Genomic DNA, 12,455 nt, shown 5'->3' on the forward strand with positions numbered 1-12,455 from the left:
ACAAAAAAGGTTTTATGTAGTAACTCAGGAGTTGATGTAGGCAATCTATGCCTTATGATTTTCCAGCTAGGCTTTTCTTATTAGCTAGAGTAGCCCTTTATAATTATTATTAGTTAAGTTCTTTCAATTCGACCTCCAAGCGATATTATTGTGTCAAAATTTACGATTACGATCGTTATGGTTTACTGGCGACGGCGCTATAATTATTGCGAAATTTAATTAAAAAGAAAAACGCGTTCGGTGCATTTAACAATTTATTTATATCTGGGTGTATAATCGAATTTAATTGCGGCACCTCCCAATTTTCATTAACCTTTTGTTATGACTTTCACACCCCGTGTATTTTTCATTATGGCTTAACGGATAAAGTTAACGGTACGCAACTTTAATTCGCCAATGTTGGACTTTATAGTTACACCGGGTGGTCATCGGAATATTTAAATTATAATTTGCAAGAAAGGAACCTATCCAGGATGGCGCATGAATTTTTAGTCTGTACTTTTATAGATATGTAACTTTAACCGATAATAAAGTAATGAAGAAGGAAATTGGAGACTGTAGCATTTAAGCAAAAGAAAGCCAATGTTGTCGGCATGGATCATGAAGTAGAAGAATGATCAAATAGTCCTTAACTGGTAATACGGGAAGTGAAAAAAACACTAAAATGTGTAAACCCGTCCATAAAAAGGACCCGAAGAAGAGCAACTATGCTGTCCAGTGGTAGAGCAGTTCAAAAGAGGCAAAAGAGGAACGAAAAATTATCACTGCTAGTACAGACTGGAATGACACAAACTAATAAACCGCACGACATCGGATGATGAAGTATTCACGCCTTGGCTTGACTTTGGCTTTTCACTTTACCAAATGACTGTTTTTTTTTTATTATTAACCTCTAAACAATAACAATAATAAGGCGTCCAAGTGTTAAATAAAACAGGAATAAATTAGCTGTCTAGAGCATACGGATGATAGTCGCCGTTGTTGATAATAAATTTGAAACCTCCATAGACTAGACACACGCATATTTATTTTAAGCCGGTATAACTAGCAGCGGTTAAAAGTGGTGTCGTTTGGTGTCTGGGTTCATGTAGCGGATGCGCCTTTTTGCCACTCTCTCTGGTCGACGACGAGACATCGCGGAAGTCGCGGGTTTTAACATTTACATTCATACCGAGGGAATATTAATTAACTATTTTTTAACTGTACTTTTCAGGGTGCTTGAATTTCTTTTTAAGTAGCGACTTTCTAAGGTCTGGAAATCGGATCGTTAGGTTGCAATAAAAGACTAATCGCAATCTAAAGAATAACCATCCGCCTGTCAAATGAATCCAAAACACATTTTTATATCTCAGATTGTCCTAGTTATTTTTTTAAAATCTGCAATTAAAAATGTCAGATGCCGTATACCATATGCAAATTGGCAGTAAGCCAACAAAGTAGCCAGAAGTGATCTGCTCCGGAATGTCCGGTTTATTTTTAAATAAAAGCATAAATATCGATTTTATTGGGATTTTTGCTACATTTATTGCGAATAAAAGTAACGTTAACGCCAATAAACTGTAGTGGAAAATTGCTTGTTTTAAGCATAATAATATTTATGACTCGACGTTGCGATTTCGAACTAAGAGGCGCAATTAATTAATATAATTTTGATTTTGATCAGTTTTATCCACAATTTACAAGAGAGGATGACCATCCTAAAATAAGATATATGAATTTAAGAGCTATTAACATACATTTCGTTAATTTGGAATTTCACACATGTATGCAAAATTTGGAACAGCTAAATGGAATAAAGCTGAGCATTTTTAAAATTAAGTAAATCTAACTAACCGTAACTAAAACACAACCGTTAGAATTTTCTCGATAGTGGCCATAGAAGCCGAGATATCGACCTCCAAAGTTTGGGTTTTTTCATTTTTCGGGTATACCCCCCCGTATCGAATTTTATCACCAAAAATTTATTTTTTTCGAAATCAAACTAAGTATACCAGCGTCTTAATTGGGTCGCCTAGATTACGAAAACACCGGGTTATAACAGGATCCGAGCAGAATTAAGGGAATGAGAGCACTTTGAAAATCCTGAAAAAGTCGTTTTCGACGTCCGTTTTTGAGGCCAAAAATGGGCATCAAAAATGCCATATCTCGGCTATCGTAAGAGCTACGACCTTGCGGATGGTCTCGTTGGATTTGGAATGACGAAACTAAGACAAAGCCGTTGGAATTTTCCCGATAGCTCCCATAGGAGCCGAGATATCGACCTTCAAAGTTTGGGTTTTTTCATTTTTCGGGTATACCCCCCCGTATCGAATTTTTTCACCAAAAATTGATTTTTTTCGAAATCAAACTAAGTATACCAGCGTCTTAATTGGGTCGCCTAGATTACGAAAACACCGGGTTATAACAGGATCCGAGCAGAATTAAGGGAATGAGAGCACTTTGAAAATCCTGAAAAAGTCGTTTTCGACGTCCGTTTTTGAGGCCAAAAATGGGCATCAAAAATGCCATATCTCGGCTATCGTAAGAGCTACGACCTTGCGGATGGTCTCGTTGGATTTGGAATGACGAAACTAACACAAAGCCGTTGGAATTTTCCCGATAGCTCCCATAGGAGCCGAGATATCGACCTTCAAAGTTTGGGTTTTTTCATTTTTCGGGTATACCCCCCCGTATCGAATTTTTTCACCAAAAATTGATTTTTTTCGAAATCAAACTAAGTATACCAGCGTCTTAATTGGGTCGCCTAGATCACGAAAACACCGGGGTATACCAGGATCCGAGCAGAATTAAGGGAATGAGAGCACTTTGAAAATCCTGAAAAAGTCGTTTTCGACGTTCGTTTTTGAGGCCAAAAATGGGCATCAAAAATGCCATATCTCGGCTATCGTAAGAGCTACGACCTTGCAAATGGTCTCGTTGGATTTGGAATGACGAAACTAAGACAAAGCCGTTGGAATTTTCCCGATAGCTCCCATAGGAGCCGAGATATCGACCTTCAAAGTTTGGGTTTTTTCATTTTTCGGGTATACCCCCCCGTATCGAATTTTTTCACCAAAAATTGATTTTTTTCGAAATCAAACTAAGTATACCAGCGTCTTAATTGGGTCGCCTAGATTACGAAAACACCGGGTTATAACAGGATCCGAGCAGAATTAAGGGAATGAGAGCACTTTGAAAATCCTGAAAAAGTCGTTTTCGACGTCCGTTTTTGAGGCCAAAAATGGGCATCAAAAATGCCATATCTCGGCTATCGTAAGAGCTACGACCTTGCGGATGGTCTCGTTGGATTTGGAATGACGAAACTAACACAAAGCCGTTGGAATTTTCCTGATAGCTCCCATAGGAGCCGAGATATCGACCTTCAAAGTTTGGGTTTTTTCATTTTTCGGGTATACCCCCCCGTATCGAATTTTTTCACCAAAAATTGATTTTTTTCGAAATCAAACTAAGTATACCAGCGTCTTAATTGGGTCGCCTAGATCACGAAAACACCGGGTTATAACAGGATCCGAGCAGAATTAAGGGAATGAGAGCACTTTGAAAATCCTGAAAAAGTCGTTTTCGACGTCCGTTTTTGAGGCCAAAAATGGGCATCAAAAATGCCATATCTCGGCTATCGTAAGAGCTACGACCTTGCGGATGGTCTCGTTGGATTTGGAATGACGAAACTAAGACAAGGCCGTTGGAATTTTCCCGATAGCTCCCATAGGAGCCGAGATATCGACCTTCAAAGTTTGGGTTTTTTCATTTTTCGGGTATACCCCCCCGTATCGAATTTTTTCACCAAAAATTGATTTTTTTCGAAATCAAACTAAGTATACCAGCGTCTTAATTGGGTCGCCTAGATCACGAAAACACCGGGTTATACCAGGATCCGAGCAGAATTAAGGGAATGAGAGCACTTTGAAAATCCTGAAAAAGTCGTTTTCGACGTCCGTTTTTGAGGCCAAAAATGGGCATCAAAAATGCCATATCTCGGCTATCGTAAGAGCTACGACCTTGCGGATGGTCTCGTTGGATTTGGAATGACGAAACTAAGACAAAGCCGTTGGAATTTTCCCGATAGCTCCCATAGGAGCCGAGATATCGACCTTCAAAGTTTGGGTTTTTTCATTTTTCGGGTATACCCCCCCGTATCGAATTTTTTCACCAAAAATTGATTTTTTTCGAAATCAAACTAAGTATACCAGCGTCTTAATTGGGTCGCCTAGATCACGAAAACACCGGGTTATAACAGGATCCGAGCAGAATTAAGGGAATGAGAGCACTTTGAAAATCCTGAAAAAGTCGTTTTCGACGTCCGTTTTTGAGGCCAAAAATGGGCATCAAAAATGCCATATCTCGGCTATCGTAAGAGCTACGACCTTGCGGATGGTCTCGTTGGATTTGGAATGACGAAACTAACACAAAGCCGTTGGAATTTTCCCGATAGCTCCCATAGGAACCGAGATATCGACCTTCAAAGTTTGGGTTTTTTCATTTTTCGGGTATACCCCCCCGTATCGAATTTTTTCACCAAAAATTGATTTTTTTCGAAATCAAACTAAGTATACCAGCGTCTTAATTGGGTCGCCTAGATTACGAAAACACCGGGTTATAACAGGATCCGAGCAGAATTAAGGGAATGAGAGCACTTTGAAAATCCTGAAAAAGTCGTTTTCGACGTCCGTTTTTGAGGCCAAAAATGGGCATCAAAAATGCCATATCTCGGCTATCGTAAGAGCTACGACCTTGCGGATGGTCTCGTTGGATTTGGAATGACGAAACTAAGACAAAGCCGTTGGAATTTTCCCAATAGCTCCCATGGGAGCCGAGATATCGACCTTCAAAGTTTGGGTTTTTTCATTTTTCGGGTATACCCCCCCGTATCGAATTTTTTCACCAAAAATTGATTTTTTTCGAAATCAAACTAAGTATACCAGCGTCTTAATTGGGTCGCCTAGATCACGAAAACACCGGGTTATAACAGGATCCGAGCAGAATTAAGGGAATGAGAGCACTTTGAAAATCCTGAAAAAGTCGTTTTCGACGTCCGTTTTTGAGGCCAAAAATGGGCATCAAAAATGCCATATCTCGGCTATCGTAAGAGCTACGACCTTGCGGATGGTCTCGTTGGATTTGGAATGACGAAACTAAGACAAAGCCGTTGGAATTTTCCCGATAGCTCCCATAGGAGCCGAGATATCGACCTTCAAAGTTTGGGTTTTTTCATTTTTCGGGTATACCCCCCCGTATCGAATTTTTTCACCAAAAATTGATTTTTTTCGAAATCAAACTAAGTATACCAGCGTCTTAATTGGGTCGCCTAGATCACGAAACCACCGGGTTATAACAGGATCCGAGCAGAATTAAGGGAATGAGAGCACTTTGAAAATCCTGAAAAAGTCGTTTTCGACGTCCGTTTTTGAGGCCAAAAATGGGCATCAAAAATGCCATATCTCGGCTATCGTAAGAGCTACGACCTTGCGGATGGTCTCGTTGGATTTGGAATGACGAAACTAAGACAAAGCCGTTGGAATTTTCCCGATAGCTCCCATAGGAGCCGAGATATCGACCTTCAAAGTTTGGGTTTTTTCATTTTTCGGGTATACCCCCCCGTATCGAATTTTTTCACCAAAAATTGATTTTTTTCGAAATCAAACTAAGTATACCAGCGTCTTAATTGGGTCGCCTAGATCACGAAAACACCGGGTTATACCAGGATCCGAGCAGAATTAAGGGAATGAGAGCACTTTGAAAATCCTGAAAAAGTCGTTTTCGACGTCCGTTTTTGAGGCCAAAAATGGGCATCAAAAATGCCATATCTCGGCTATCGTAAGAGCTACGACCTTGCGGATGGTCTCGTTGGATTTGGAATGACGAAACTAAGACAAAGCCGTTGGAATTTTCCCGATAGCTCCCATAGGAGCCGAGATATCGACCTTCAAAGTTTGGGTTTTTTCATTTTTCGGGTATACCCCCCCGTATCGAATTTTTTCACCAAAAATTGATTTTTTTCGAAATCAAACTAAGTATACCAGCGTCTTAATTGGGTCGCCTAGATCACGAAAACACCGGGTTATAACAGGATCCGAGCAGAATTAAGGGAATGAGAGCACTTTGAAAATCCTGAAAAAGTCGTTTTCGACGTCCGTTTTTGAGGCCAAAAATGGGCATCAAAAATGCCATATCTCGGCTATCGTAAGAGCTACGACCTTGCGGATGGTCTCGTTGGATTTGGAATGACGAAACTAAGACAAAGCCGTTGGAATTTTCCCAATAGCTCCCATGGGAGCCGAGATATCGACCTTCAAAGTTTGGGTTTTTTCATTTTTCGGGTATACCCCCCCGTATCGAATTTTTTCACCAAAAATTGATTTTTTTCGAAATCAAACTAAGTATACCAGCGTCTTAATTGGGTCGCCTAGATCACGAAAACACCGGGTTATAACAGGATCCGAGCAGAATTAAGGGAATGAGAGCACTTTGAAAATCCTGAAAAAGTCGTTTTCGACGTCCGTTTTTGAGGCCAAAAATGGGCATCAAAAATGCCATATCTCGGCTATCGTAAGAGCTACGACCTTGCGGATGGTCTCGTTGGATTTGGAATGACGAAACTAAGACAAAGCCGTTGGAATTTTCCCGATAGCTCCCATAGGAGCCGAGATATCGACCTTCAAAGTTTGGGTTTTTTCATTTTTCGGGTATACCCCCCCGTATCGAATTTTTTCACCAAAAATTGATTTTTTTCGAAATCAAACTAAGTATACCAGCGTCTTAATTGGGTCGCCTAGATCACGAAAACACCGGGTTATAACAGGATCCGAGCAGAATTAAGGGAATGAGAGCACTTTGAAAATCCTGAAAAAGTCGTTTTCGACGTCCGTTTTTGAGGCCAAAAATGGGCATCAAAAATGCCATATCTCGGCTATCGTAAGAGCTACGACCTTGCGGATGGTCTCGTTGGATTTGGAATGACGAAACTAAGACAAAGCCGTTGGAATTTTCCCGATAGCTCCCATAGGAGCCGAGATATCGACCTTCAAAGTTTGGGTTTTTTCATTTTTCGGGTATACCCCCCCGTATCGAATTTTTTCACCAAAAATTGATTTTTTTCGAAATCAAACTAAGTATACCAGCGTCTTAATTGGGTCGCCTAGATCACGAAAACACCGGGTTATAACAGGATCCGAGCAGAATTAAGGGAATGAGAGCACTTTGAAAATCCTGAAAAAGTCGTTTTCGACGTCCGTTTTTGAGGCCAAAAATGGGCATCAAAAATGCCATATCTCGGCTATCGTAAGAGCTACGACCTTGCGGATGGTCTCGTTGGATTTGGAATGACGAAACTAAGACAAAGCCGTTGGAATTTTCCCAATAGCTCCCATGGGAGCCGAGATATCGACCTTCAAAGTTTGGGTTTTTTCATTTTTCGGGTATACCCCCCCGTATCGAATTTTTTCACCAAAAATTGATTTTTTTCGAAATCAAACTAAGTATACCAGCGTCTTAATTGGGTCGCCTAGATCACGAAAACACCGGGTTATAACAGGATCCGAGCAGAATTAAGGGAATGAGAGCACTTTGAAAATCCTGAAAAAGTCGTTTTCGACGTCCGTTTTTGAGGCCAAAAATGGGCATCAAAAATGCCATATCTCGGCTATCGTAAGAGCTACGACCTTGCGGATGGTCTCGTTGGATTTGGAATGACGAAACTAAGACAAAGCCGTTGGAATTTTCCTGATAACTCCCATAGGAGCCGAGATATCGACCTTCAAAGTTTGGGTTTTTTCATTTTTCGGGTATACCCCCCCGTATCGAATTTTTTCACCAAAAATTGATTTTTTTCGAAATCAAACTAAGTATACCAGCGTCTTAATTGGGTCGCCTAGATTACGAAAACACCGGGTTATAACAGGATCCGAGTAGAATTAAGGGAATGAGAGCACTTTGAAAATCCTGAAAAAGTCGTTTTCGACGTCCGTTTTTGAGGCCAAAAATGGGCATCAAAAATGCCATATCTCGGCTATCGTAAGAGCTACGACCTTGCGGATGGTCTCGTTGGATTTGGAATGACGAAACTAAGACAAAGCCGTTGGAATTTTCCCGATAGCTCCCATAGGAGCCGAGATATCGACCTTCAAAGTTTGGGTTTTTTCATTTTTCGGGTATACCCCCCCGTATCGAATTTTTTCACCAAAAATTGATTTTTTTCGAAATCAAACTAAGTATACCAGCGTCTTAATTGAGTCGCCTAGATCACGAAAACACCGGGTTATAACAGGATCCGAGCAGAATTAAGGGAATGAGAGCACTTTGAAAATCCTGAAAAAGTCGTTTTCGACGTCCGTTTTTGAGGCCAAAAATGGGCATCAAAAATGCCATATCTCGGCTATCGTAAGAGCTACGACCTTGCGGATGGTCTCGTTGGATTTGGAATGACGAAACTAACACAAAGCCGTTGGAATTTTCCCGATAGCTCCCATAGGAGCCGAGATATCGACCTTCAAAGTTTGGGTTTTTTCATTTTTCGGGTATACCCCCCCGTATCGAATTTTTTCACCAAAAATTGATTTTTTTCGAAATCAAACTAAGTATACCAGCGTCTTAATTGGGTCGCCTAGATTACGAAAACACCGGGTTATAACAGGATCCGAGCAGAATTAAGGGAATGAGAGCACTTTGAAAATCCTGAAAAAGTCGTTTTCGACGTCCGTTTTTGAGGCCAAAAATGGGCATCAAAAATGCCATATCTCGGCTATCGTAAGAGCTACGACCTTGCGGATGGTCTCGTTGGATTTGGAATGACGAAACTAAGACAAAGCCGTTGGAATTTTCCCGATAGCTCCCATAGGAGCCGAGATATCGACCTTCAAAGTTTGGGTTTTTTCATTTTTCGGGTATACCCCCCCGTATCGAATTTTTTCACCAAAAATTGATTTTTTTCGAAATCAAACTAAGTATACCAGCGTCTTAATTGGGTCGCCTAGATCACGAAAACACCGGGTTATAACAGGATCCGAGCAGAATTAAGGGAATGAGAGCACTTTGAAAATCCTGAAAAAGTCGTTTTCGACGTCCGTTTTTGAGGCTAAAAATGGGCATCAAAAATGCCATATCTCGGCTATCGTAAGAGCTACGACCTTGCGGATGGCCTCGTTGGATTTGGAATGACGAAACTAACACAAAGCCGTTGGAATTTTCCTGATAGCTCCCATAGGAGCCGAGATATCGACCTTCAAAGTTTGGGTTTTTTCATTTTTCGGGTATACCCCCCCGTATCGAATTTTTTCACCAAAAATTGATTTTTTTCGAAATCAAACTAAGTATACCAGCGTCTTAATTGGGTCGCCTAGATCACGAAAACACCGGGTTATAACAGGATCCGAGCAGAATTAAGGGAATGAGAGCACTTTGAAAATCCTGAAAAAGTCGTTTTCGACGTCCGTTTTTGAGGCCAAAAATGGGCATCAAAAATGCCATATCTCGGCTATCGTAAGAGCTACGACCTTGCGGATGGTCTCGTTGGATTTGGAATGACGAAACTAAGACAAAGCCGTTGGAATTTTCCCGATAGCTCCCATAGGAGCCGAGATATCGACCTTCAAAGTTTGGGTTTTTTCATTTTTCGGGTATACCCCCCCGTATCGAATTTTTTCACCAAAAATTGATTTTTTTCGAAATCAAACTAAGTATACCAGCGTCTTAATTGGGTCGCCTAGATCACGAAAACACCGGGTTATAACAGGATCCGAGCAGAATTAAGGGAATGAGAGCACTTTGAAAATCCTGAAAAAGTCGTTTTCGACGTCCGTTTTTGAGGCCAAAAATGGGCATCAAAAATGCCATATCTCGGCTATCGTAAGAGCTACGACCTTGCGGATGGTCTCGTTGGATTTGGAATGACGAAACTAAGACAAAGCCGTTGGAATTTTCCCGATAGCTCCCATAGGAGCCGAGATATCGACCTTCAAAGTTTGGGTTTTTTCATTTTTCGGGTATACCCCCCCGTATCGAATTTTTTCACCAAAAATTGATTTTTTTCGAAATCAAACTAAGTATACCAGCGTCTTAATTGGGTCGCCTAGATCACGAAAACACCGGGTTATAACAGGATCCGAGCAGAATTAAGGGAATGAGAGCACTTTGAAAATCCTGAAAAAGTCGTTTTCGACGTCCGTTTTTGAGGCCAAAAATGGGCATCAAAAATGCCATATCTCGGCTATCGTAAGAGCTACGACCTTGCGGATGGTCTCGTTGGATTTGGAATGACGAAACTAACACAAAGCCGTTGGAATTTTCCCGATAGCTCCCATAGGAGCCGAGATATCGACCTTCAAAATTTGGGTTTTTTCATTTTTCGGGTATACCCCCCCGTATCGAATTTTTTCACCAAAAATTGATTTTTTTCGAAATCAAACTAAGTATACCAGCGTCTTAATTGGGTCGCCTAGATCACGAAAACACCGGGTTATAACAGGATCCGAGCAGAATTAAGGGAATGAGAGCACTTTGAAAATCCTGAAAAAGTCGTTTTCGACGTCCGTTTACTCTCACGAGATGTGTCATCAAAAATGCCATATCTCGGCTATCGTAAGAGCTACGACCTTGCGGATGGTCTCGTTGAATTTGGAATGACGAAACTAAGACAAAGCCGTTGGAATTTTCCCGATAGCTCCCATAGGAGCCGAGATATCGACCTTCAAAGTTTGGGTTTTTTCATTTTTCGGGTATACCCCCCCGTATCGAATTTTTTCATCAAAAATTGATTTTTTTCGAAATCAAACTAAGTATACCAGCGTCTTAATTGGGTCGCCTAGATCACGAAAACACCGGGTTATACCAGGATCCGAGCAGAATTAAGGGAATGAGAGCCCTTTGAAAATCCTGAAAAAGTCGTTTTCGACGTCCGTTTTTGAGGCCAAAAATGGGCATCAAAAATGCCATATCTCGGCTATCGTAAGAGCTACGACCTTGCGGATGGTCTCGTTGGATTTGGAATGACGAAACTAACACAAAGCCGTTGGAATTTTCCTGATAGCTCCCATAGGAGCCGAGATATCGACCTTCAAAGTTTGGGTTTTTTCATTTTTCGGGTATACCCCCCCGTATCGAATTTTTTCACCAAAAATTGATTTTTTTCGAAATCAAACTAAGTAGACCAGCGTCTTAATTGGGTCGCCTAGATCACGAAAACACCGGGTTATAACAGGATCCGAGCAGAATTAAGGGAATGAGAGCACTTTGAAAATCCTGAAAAAGTCGTTTTCGACGTCCGTTTTTGAGGCCAAAAATGGGCATCAAAAATGCCATATCTCGGCTATCGTAAGAGCTACGACCTTGCGGATGGTCTCGTTGGATTTGGAATGACGAAACTAACACAAAGCCGTTGGAATTTTCCCGATAGCTCCCATAGGAGCCGAGATATCGACCTTCAAAGTTTGGGTTTTTTCATTTTTCGGGTATACCCCCCCGTATCGAATTTTTTCACCAAAAATTGATTTTTTTCGAAATCAAACTAAGTATACCAGCGTCTTAATTGGGTCGCCTAGATTACGAAAACACCGGGTTATAACAGGATCCGAGCAGAATTAAGGGAATGAGAGCACTTTGAAAATCCTGAAAAAGTCGTTTTCGACGTCCGTTTTTGAGGCCAAAAATGGGCATCAAAAATGCCATATCTCGGCTATCGTAAGAGCTACGACCTTGCGGATGGTCTCGTTGGATTTGGAATGACGAAACTAAGACAAAGCCGTTGGAATTTTCCCGATAGCTCCCATAGGAGCCGAGATATCGACCTTCAAAGTTTGGGTTTTTTCATTTTTCGGGTATACCCCCCCGTATCGAATTTTTTCACCAAAAATTGATTTTTTTCGAAATCAAACTAAGTATACCAGCGTCTTAATTGGGTCGCCTAGATCACGAAAACACCGGGTTATAACAGGATCCGAGCAGAATTAAGGGAATGAGAGCACTTTGAAAATCCTGAAAAAGTCGTTTTCGACGTCCGTTTTTGAGGCCAAAAATGGGCATCAAAAATGCCATATCTCGGCTATCGTAAGAGCTACGACCTTGCGGATGGTCTCGTTGGATTTGGAATGACGAAACTAAGACAAAGCCGTTGGAATTTTCCCGATAGCTCCCATAGGAGCCGAGATATCGACCTTCAAAGTTTGGGTTTTTTCATTTTTCGGGTATACCCCCCCGTATCGAATTTTTTCACCAAAAATTGATTTTTTTCGAAATCAAACTAAGTATACCAGCGTCTTAATTGGGTCGCCTAGATCACGAAAACACCGGGTTATAACAGGATCCGAGCAGAATTAAGGGAATGAGAGCACTTTGAAAATCCTGAAAAAGTCGTTTTCGACGTCCGTTTTTGAGGCCAAAAATGGGCATCAAAAATGCCATATCTCGGCTATCGTAAGAGCTACGACCTTGCGGATGGTCTCGTTGGATTTGGAATGACGAAACTA

General features: G+C 41.1%; 1 protein-coding gene across 2 annotated transcripts in view; it reads left to right on the forward strand.

The window, feature by feature from the left end:
- The window catches only part of LOC126744940 (protein TANC2), a 164,762-nt gene that overhangs the window by 13,504 nt on the left and 138,803 nt on the right, over nt 1-12,455 (forward strand). The gene's annotated exons all lie outside the window — the stretch shown is intronic.

This window comes from Anthonomus grandis, chromosome 15, assembly GCF_022605725.1.
Source record: "Anthonomus grandis grandis chromosome 15, icAntGran1.3, whole genome shotgun sequence".
In the NCBI taxonomy this organism is placed as follows: domain Eukaryota; kingdom Metazoa; phylum Arthropoda; class Insecta; order Coleoptera; family Curculionidae; genus Anthonomus; species Anthonomus grandis.